The 6,883-nt window shown below is 33.4% G+C and overlaps 1 pseudogene; it reads right to left on the bottom strand.

Moving 5' to 3' along the window:
- Window positions 1–6,071, bottom strand: part of LOC105288586 — a 12,732-nt pseudogene extending 6,661 nt beyond the window's left edge.
- Window positions 6,072–6,883: the final 812 nt, after the last annotated feature.

Raw genomic sequence — 6,883 nt, 5'->3', positions numbered from 1 at the left:
GCTGCTGAGTCTACCCCAGAATCTTATTTAAATGTTTCCTGAAGTCTGTTTCATCTTAATTTAACATAAAATTTGAAACTGTATTTAATTCTCACTTAAAGAAAGGTTTCTGAAATTGCCATATGTGGTGTACTTTCTATTTTTTATTTTGAAATTTTTCACAGCTGTGCTATTTAAAATTTTACTTTTTCTACTCTGTTGCTTTTAAATATTTTTTTCCCACCAATGGGCTAACAATTAATTGAGATATTTGATACAGATCTATAGTCTAGGATAATAAGTATTTTGCAAAGTCCTGAATGCTTAAATATATATTTTTGGCCTATCTTCCTAACGTTTAGCACCTTAATCATGGACCTTAACTTTTCTCCAAAATTGTTTAATGTAATTTCTATAGGATTGTCTTTTGTTCTAATTAATGGCTTTACAATGTAACTTTTTTGAGGAAACCTTGAAGGAATAGTAACTCATTTAGAAGATCAGGTAAAACTAAGGAAAGAAAGAGATAAATGCAAGAAGGGTAGATTTCAGAAGATTACAGTCTTTTAGAAGACTACCTCTGAGTGAAATTTTGTTTTGATTTCTTAGCGTAGCAATTAACGAAAGTTACTATTTGTTGTTTTGTCTTTTAATTTTTCTCAGACTACTCTTAAACATATTGATTTATTGATTTGGACATGTGGAAAGTTCCACCTAATGGCCATTTTTATACTAAGTAAAAACTACTTTTTGCCACTTTTCAAGAAAAATACTAGAATTTGGAAAACAATGCAGCTTTTTATAGGAAGTAGAAGTGCTTCTAGGAAGATTTTGAGATTTTGATATAGGCAAATTCATAACAAAGAAAAATGAGAGGTTATTAGACATAAAGTATGTGTTTATAAGCAATGCCTCAAATTTCCCTGCCAAGCACAATCCTGGGAACAAACAGTATTTTCTTAAGTTTGTGGGAACTTTTTAAAAAATAATTTTAAACACCTAACAAAATCCACATACATTAGCCAAAAATCACATATAAAATATTCATAGCATCACTATTTATAATAGCCATACACTGGAAACAACTTAATTTTTCTTCAATAGTAAAATGGATGAACACATGGTGGTATATTCATATATATGACAATGGGAATGAATGATCTATTGCTATACACACCTATGTGGTTGAATCTCATAAACTTGATGTTGGATGAAACACATCAGACTCCAATAATTATAAATTGTGTAATTTTTCTGATATAAAATTTAAAAATCACAAAGCAAATTTATGGAAATTGATGTCAAATAGTGGTTATCTTCTTTAGGAGAGTGATGGGTAATGTTTGGGATACTGGCAATTTTCTATTTTTGATCTGATGCTAGCTGCATGGGTGTATTCATCAAGGTGTACACTTAGGATTTGTGAACTTTTCTATATTTAATACTTCAAAAAAGATTAACACCACCACCACCACCAAAAACAAAACCTAGATATATAGTTCTGGTAAATTATTTTTAAAATAGATTCTTAAAATACCTCTCCCACACACTTATCTTCTCTTGAGCCCTGTACCATTTATATTTTATTATACTTAGACTAATACAAGCTTATCTTAGATTTTTTTACACGAGACAATCACTATTCTTTACAGCAAATTTGTGCCAATACCTATTACAAATAGATGGGTTTGAATTCCTTATTACTAATAATTCTTACACTCTGTTCTCTCTTGTTTCTTCTCTCTCTTTCTATCTCCCCTTACTCTCTCTCACATTCACCAACACACAAACAGGATATGACATCATTACATTTTTTAATATTTGAATTTTAAAAGAGGAAAATGATTTTTTTAATGCCCTTACCAATATGTATGTATGTATGTCATTAAATACATATAGATATAGTACTATGAACTACTTGATATGACATTTCTGAAGAATTAAATTTTGTGACCAATTTTAGAATATTTTTTTTTTTTACTAATACTACAAAAGATTTTAATGTCAATCCAAGATATTCTTTCTTAACACTCAGGTAAAGCCAGGAGGGGCAAAGATGAGTATAGTGTTAAAAATATGGTAGTCTGAGGGCAAGTGGAGAAAGGGTGGAAAGGTTTAGAATTGACATAACATTTTGAGTCTCCGAAATTATTCTAACATCATTCAATTTTAACTCAGGGTAAAGATTTGGGTCAGTTGCTCATTAATCCAATCTGGCTTTTGCTTCCAGGCTACTATTATTAACTCCTTTATTCAGATGTTATTCAAATGAGTATCTCTATTAAAAGAAGCTAACTGATGCAGGCGAAACATATTGTTAGTAAATCTTCCCCAGTTTGGCAACACATTAATGATAGATCTGGCATTCTCAGTGTCAAAAACTCTATCGGCATCTGTTACAACAGAATCAAGATAAAATGAGCGGAATGAAAACAAATGGAGGCGGGGGTGGGTGATACTGTAAAATATTTAAAAAGCATTATAGATTCTTTGTCCTTAAAGACTCCCTTATGTTTCATCAAATTGATCAAGAATTTAGTACCATGTAATGAAGGTAACTTTCCAGTGGAAATACAAATGTATGAAAATATAGTTGTATGAAAAATCTGGGGGCAGACAGGTGCTGTCAATATACAATAGTTTAAATGTACATTTGGTAGATTCCTACTTTTTTTTGCTTCCACTCATATCTCTTCCGCTAGGCATGTGCTGTCCTCTTCCACACCTAGATATCCAAGAGTTATCCTAGATGTCCAGCAAGCATTAAACAAGATGGCAACTTTACTTCTCCCTACTAAAGTTCACTTGCTCTAAATCCCATTCTGGAAAAACCTTATTCTATAACCTATTGCTCTTACTTATTAGACAACCTGACCTGACTAAAGCAAATTTTTAATTAACAACTCATCTCAATAAAGAAATTAGTAGTAATGTAGATTGGTGGTAATGAGCACAGACTCTGGAGCTAGACTGTCTGGATTCAAATCTCACCACTAGCTGTCACTAACTGTGGGACCTTGAGAAATTTTCCTTACGTGTCTTTCCTCAGTTTGCTCATCTGTAAAATGGGTAATAAAAATAGTAACTACCTAAGGGGCTTTGAATTAATTAAAGTATGCAAATTGTTTAAGATACCGTCTTGCTTGCTGGTACATAAAAGCACTATTTTATTATTAATTGTTATTATTTATTAATAACATATCAAGGACATTTGCTTTTAAATAGCAACTCTTAGCAATGTCAACAATCTAAATTAAAAGAAAGACTTTCGAATTGGGAAAATACCAGACAGCTTATGAGGAAGTTAAAAAAATATATGAACAAATATTTAAGAACTTTCTAAATATGTCCTTCCCCTAATGCTAGTTTACAGATAATTGAGGCCTGGTTAATTTAAATAGCCTGATGAAGGACATAGAGTTAATAAAGAATGTGAGGTTGTGGTGAGAGAGATAGGACGTGCAGTATGAGGGATCTGGAAAAGAGAAATTCTAATGACAGTACCCAGCCCAAAGAGCTCCAAGTAACCAAATACTTCTATTCTCAGATTTTCAAATCTATATTTCCAGGTCTGTTTTCAGTCTCTGGGTAATGTATTCAGATGCCTCCAACACACCTCTGTTTCTAAATTCCAATCAAAAATCGGGTACTCTATGACCAAAATGAGCTTTTCTTCTGAATCTCCTATCCCTGTGTTCTTCTTAATTCCATAACTGGACTGCCACCCACTCAGTTACCCCAGCCAAAAAACTAGCAGCACCCAAACTCCTCTTTGTCACCTGTATTTTTCTTTGATCCCAAACTCACTACCTTAATTCAGAACACCCTTTCTTCACTGAAATGACAGTAGTCACATAACTGATTTTCTGCTCAGTGTCATCCCCATCATCCATTCTTACAATGCAGTCATAATTATCTCTAGAAAGTGCAAATGATTATGTTTATCCCACTCTTGAAACTCTTCAATGGCTCCCAGTTGCCTATGAGTTCAAGTTCAAATTTTAAAATATAACTCCCAGACTTCTGCATGATTTTGCATAGGCCTAACTCTTCAGTATTCACTGCCTTGCATTCCCTAATACAGCTAGACTGAAGTACTTGCCATTATCCCGAGAGAACTGTGCAATCTCTTAGCTCTTTGAATTCACATGTGCTGTTCCTTCTGCCTAGGGTACTTCTTTCCTCCAGTGATGTTCCTGCATATTTGAAGCCTGGATCAGGTAACTCAGGAAAATATTTCACTTTTTATATGTAATTTGATCATATATATGTAGGTATATGTGTACACACTAACAATATAAAGCAAGGAGTGTACACATATACCTACATATATATTACACCTTACAATTTGCACTTTGTTTTATTATATTCAATCTTAAATTTAAATTAAAACTCTAGACACGGAATTACAGAATTGTAATAATTCACGTTCTCTCTCTTTCCAGTTTTCTCTCTTGCCTAACTAACTTTTAGCTTATTTCTCCTACAGCTAACTTCTACTAATCCTTCATATTACTACCACTTCTTATGGAATATTTCGGTAGACTAGACTCCTTGCTTTATATTGTTAGGTGCCTGATATTATAAACTCCCAGTGTCCTGGCATATGCTATATTTATATTACAGATCATCCTGCCACTTTTTAATGGTCAGTCTTTTTCATTATATTATAAACTTTATGAAGGCAGGTACTACATACTGTTTCCAGAGTAATAAATCACTAAGTAGTTGTTAAATAAATAAATTTCCTCTTTAATATTCTGTCCAAAATAGTCCTAAACAAGTGTGGACTGATATGATGGTTTCACTCCAATATAGTATCAAGATTTACCTTTTAGATTCTGTTTTAGAAAAGCCTACTGAGGTTATATCATGCCCACCTTTTGTGACTGGACCACCCAACATGAGTGTGGGTTATCATAAGTAAATACTAATCAACATCCATGTGTTTGTGCCTGAGATCCAACCCAGTATGCTGCAGAGACAAAAACTAGAGGCCTGGGGGCGCGGGGGTGGGGGTTGGGGGAAGACCGGGGCGGGGGGCATGCTAACAAAAGACATTGGCTCATCTTTCTTACTCAGTCATGTTCCCTCCTTTCTTCAACTGATGAAAAACTGTTCACACTAAAAGCTTCAGGTAAACCATCTTCTCCTTTAGAACATATTTCCAGACTTCTCTCAACACTCTTTGTCTCTCTCAAGTATTCCTAAAATGTTATTTGCCTATTTCCTGTATAAACACATTATATTTCATTAAAATTTTATTTTTTCTACTTTCTTCCATCAAATCATAATCTCTTTAAGAACATGGATCTATTTTTAATTTATGTATGAATTCCAATCACCTAATTTGCACCTGCCCATAAGAAATATTGACTATATGCCTGTTGAATTTTAAATAGCAGAGCTAAATACCATCCATGTATAATGTCAATTGAAGTGAATCCCAAATGTGAGCACTGGATTTTTAGGTGGGCAGTTCTCAAGTCATCCTCTTCAGAATTCTCTCTCTCTCTCTCTCTCTCTCTCTCATCAAGGTACACCCCTGTAATACATTTCTTAAAGCAACACCTATTTCAAAAACTCTGCTTTGGTTTGTATAACTTTCCCCATGCATCCCTATTTCATAGCAGGTAACTAGTGGAAGTTGGTCACCAAGGGCTTGAGTCCTAGGGAGATAATCCTAGACAAATCACATCCCAGAAGCGATAAACCATTTTCTAGACAGTATCTCTATTTATTATGTCTCACTCTGTATCTATGGTCGATATTATTGATGCTGGGAAGACAATGCATTTCCCTTCCATATATCCTATAGAATGACAACTGACTGAACTTATAACATCGTTTTATTTTCTAGCAAAATAGTCTCACATAGAGTTCACTCTGAAGTTTTGACCTCAGAATTTACTCCTTGGAAAATAGATCAGTAGAAGTCAACATTTCTTCAAAAATTGTAAAAAATAATTGTCTTCCCTCTTAAGCCATAAAATATTTCTTCTCAGTAAATTTAACATACCTTGGAGTTCAGTTTCATATGGGATACTTTCTGCTCTCTGATTGTGAGAAGACCCAGAAAGTTGAGATACCATTGAGGAGTAGAGACTTTTATGGCATTCTGTACATTTTGGAGATTATAAGTGATAATATGGGTCTAGATTTCTATTTCCAGAAAACACACAAACCAATAAAAACATAATTCCTAACTGACTGCTATCACTGATAGGGTTCTATATCTTCCATGGGCACATCCTAATGGGATGAGCTTCTTAGATGTATCGCTATCCAATTTGCAACTCTAGCAGAGCTCAGGTAGACAATATTTATGTATTTTAGTTGAACATTACAATCCAAGATAATATGAAAAACAATAGTTGTAAAGTAATGTTTAACATCTATTGAGCATTTGGAATGTTCACTACATACTTTATGGACATTCCTCAGCATTATATAAATAAGGAAATTGAGGCACAGAAATGTTTAGAAACTTTCTAAAGTTCACACAGCAAGTGAATGACAGAAACCAGATCGAAGCCCATATAATTGTACTTCAAGATCACCTTCTGGGTTTCCAACTCTCAAGTGCCCTCATGGTAAGTCACATTTCTACTAGGTGAATGTAAATTTCTGAGTAGTAAAGACTATATCTTTGCTTCTGTTTCTCCATGCAGTGCTAAGCCCAGGACCTTATGATTCTTAATTACATTTTTATATCATAAATGAAAGAATTAATTGTTAAGTATACTGAAGACAAAAGCTGCCACATATTTTATACTTTGTATAGGGCATGTAATGACCAATTTTTTATTTTTAACTTTAGATTTCTTTGAGCTTACTGAAACAAGGTATTCAAAGAAAAATACTTTAAAGAAAATATTCTTTATTAATTATAATTTTGGAAAGA

The sequence above is a fragment of the Pteropus vampyrus genome, unplaced genomic scaffold (genome assembly GCF_000151845.1).
Source record: "Pteropus vampyrus isolate Shadow unplaced genomic scaffold, Pvam_2.0 Scaffold18, whole genome shotgun sequence".
NCBI classification, from domain to species: domain Eukaryota; kingdom Metazoa; phylum Chordata; class Mammalia; order Chiroptera; family Pteropodidae; genus Pteropus; species Pteropus vampyrus.
The sequence above is the reverse complement of the archived record's forward strand: the minus strand, read 5'-3'. Positions and strand labels throughout refer to the sequence as shown.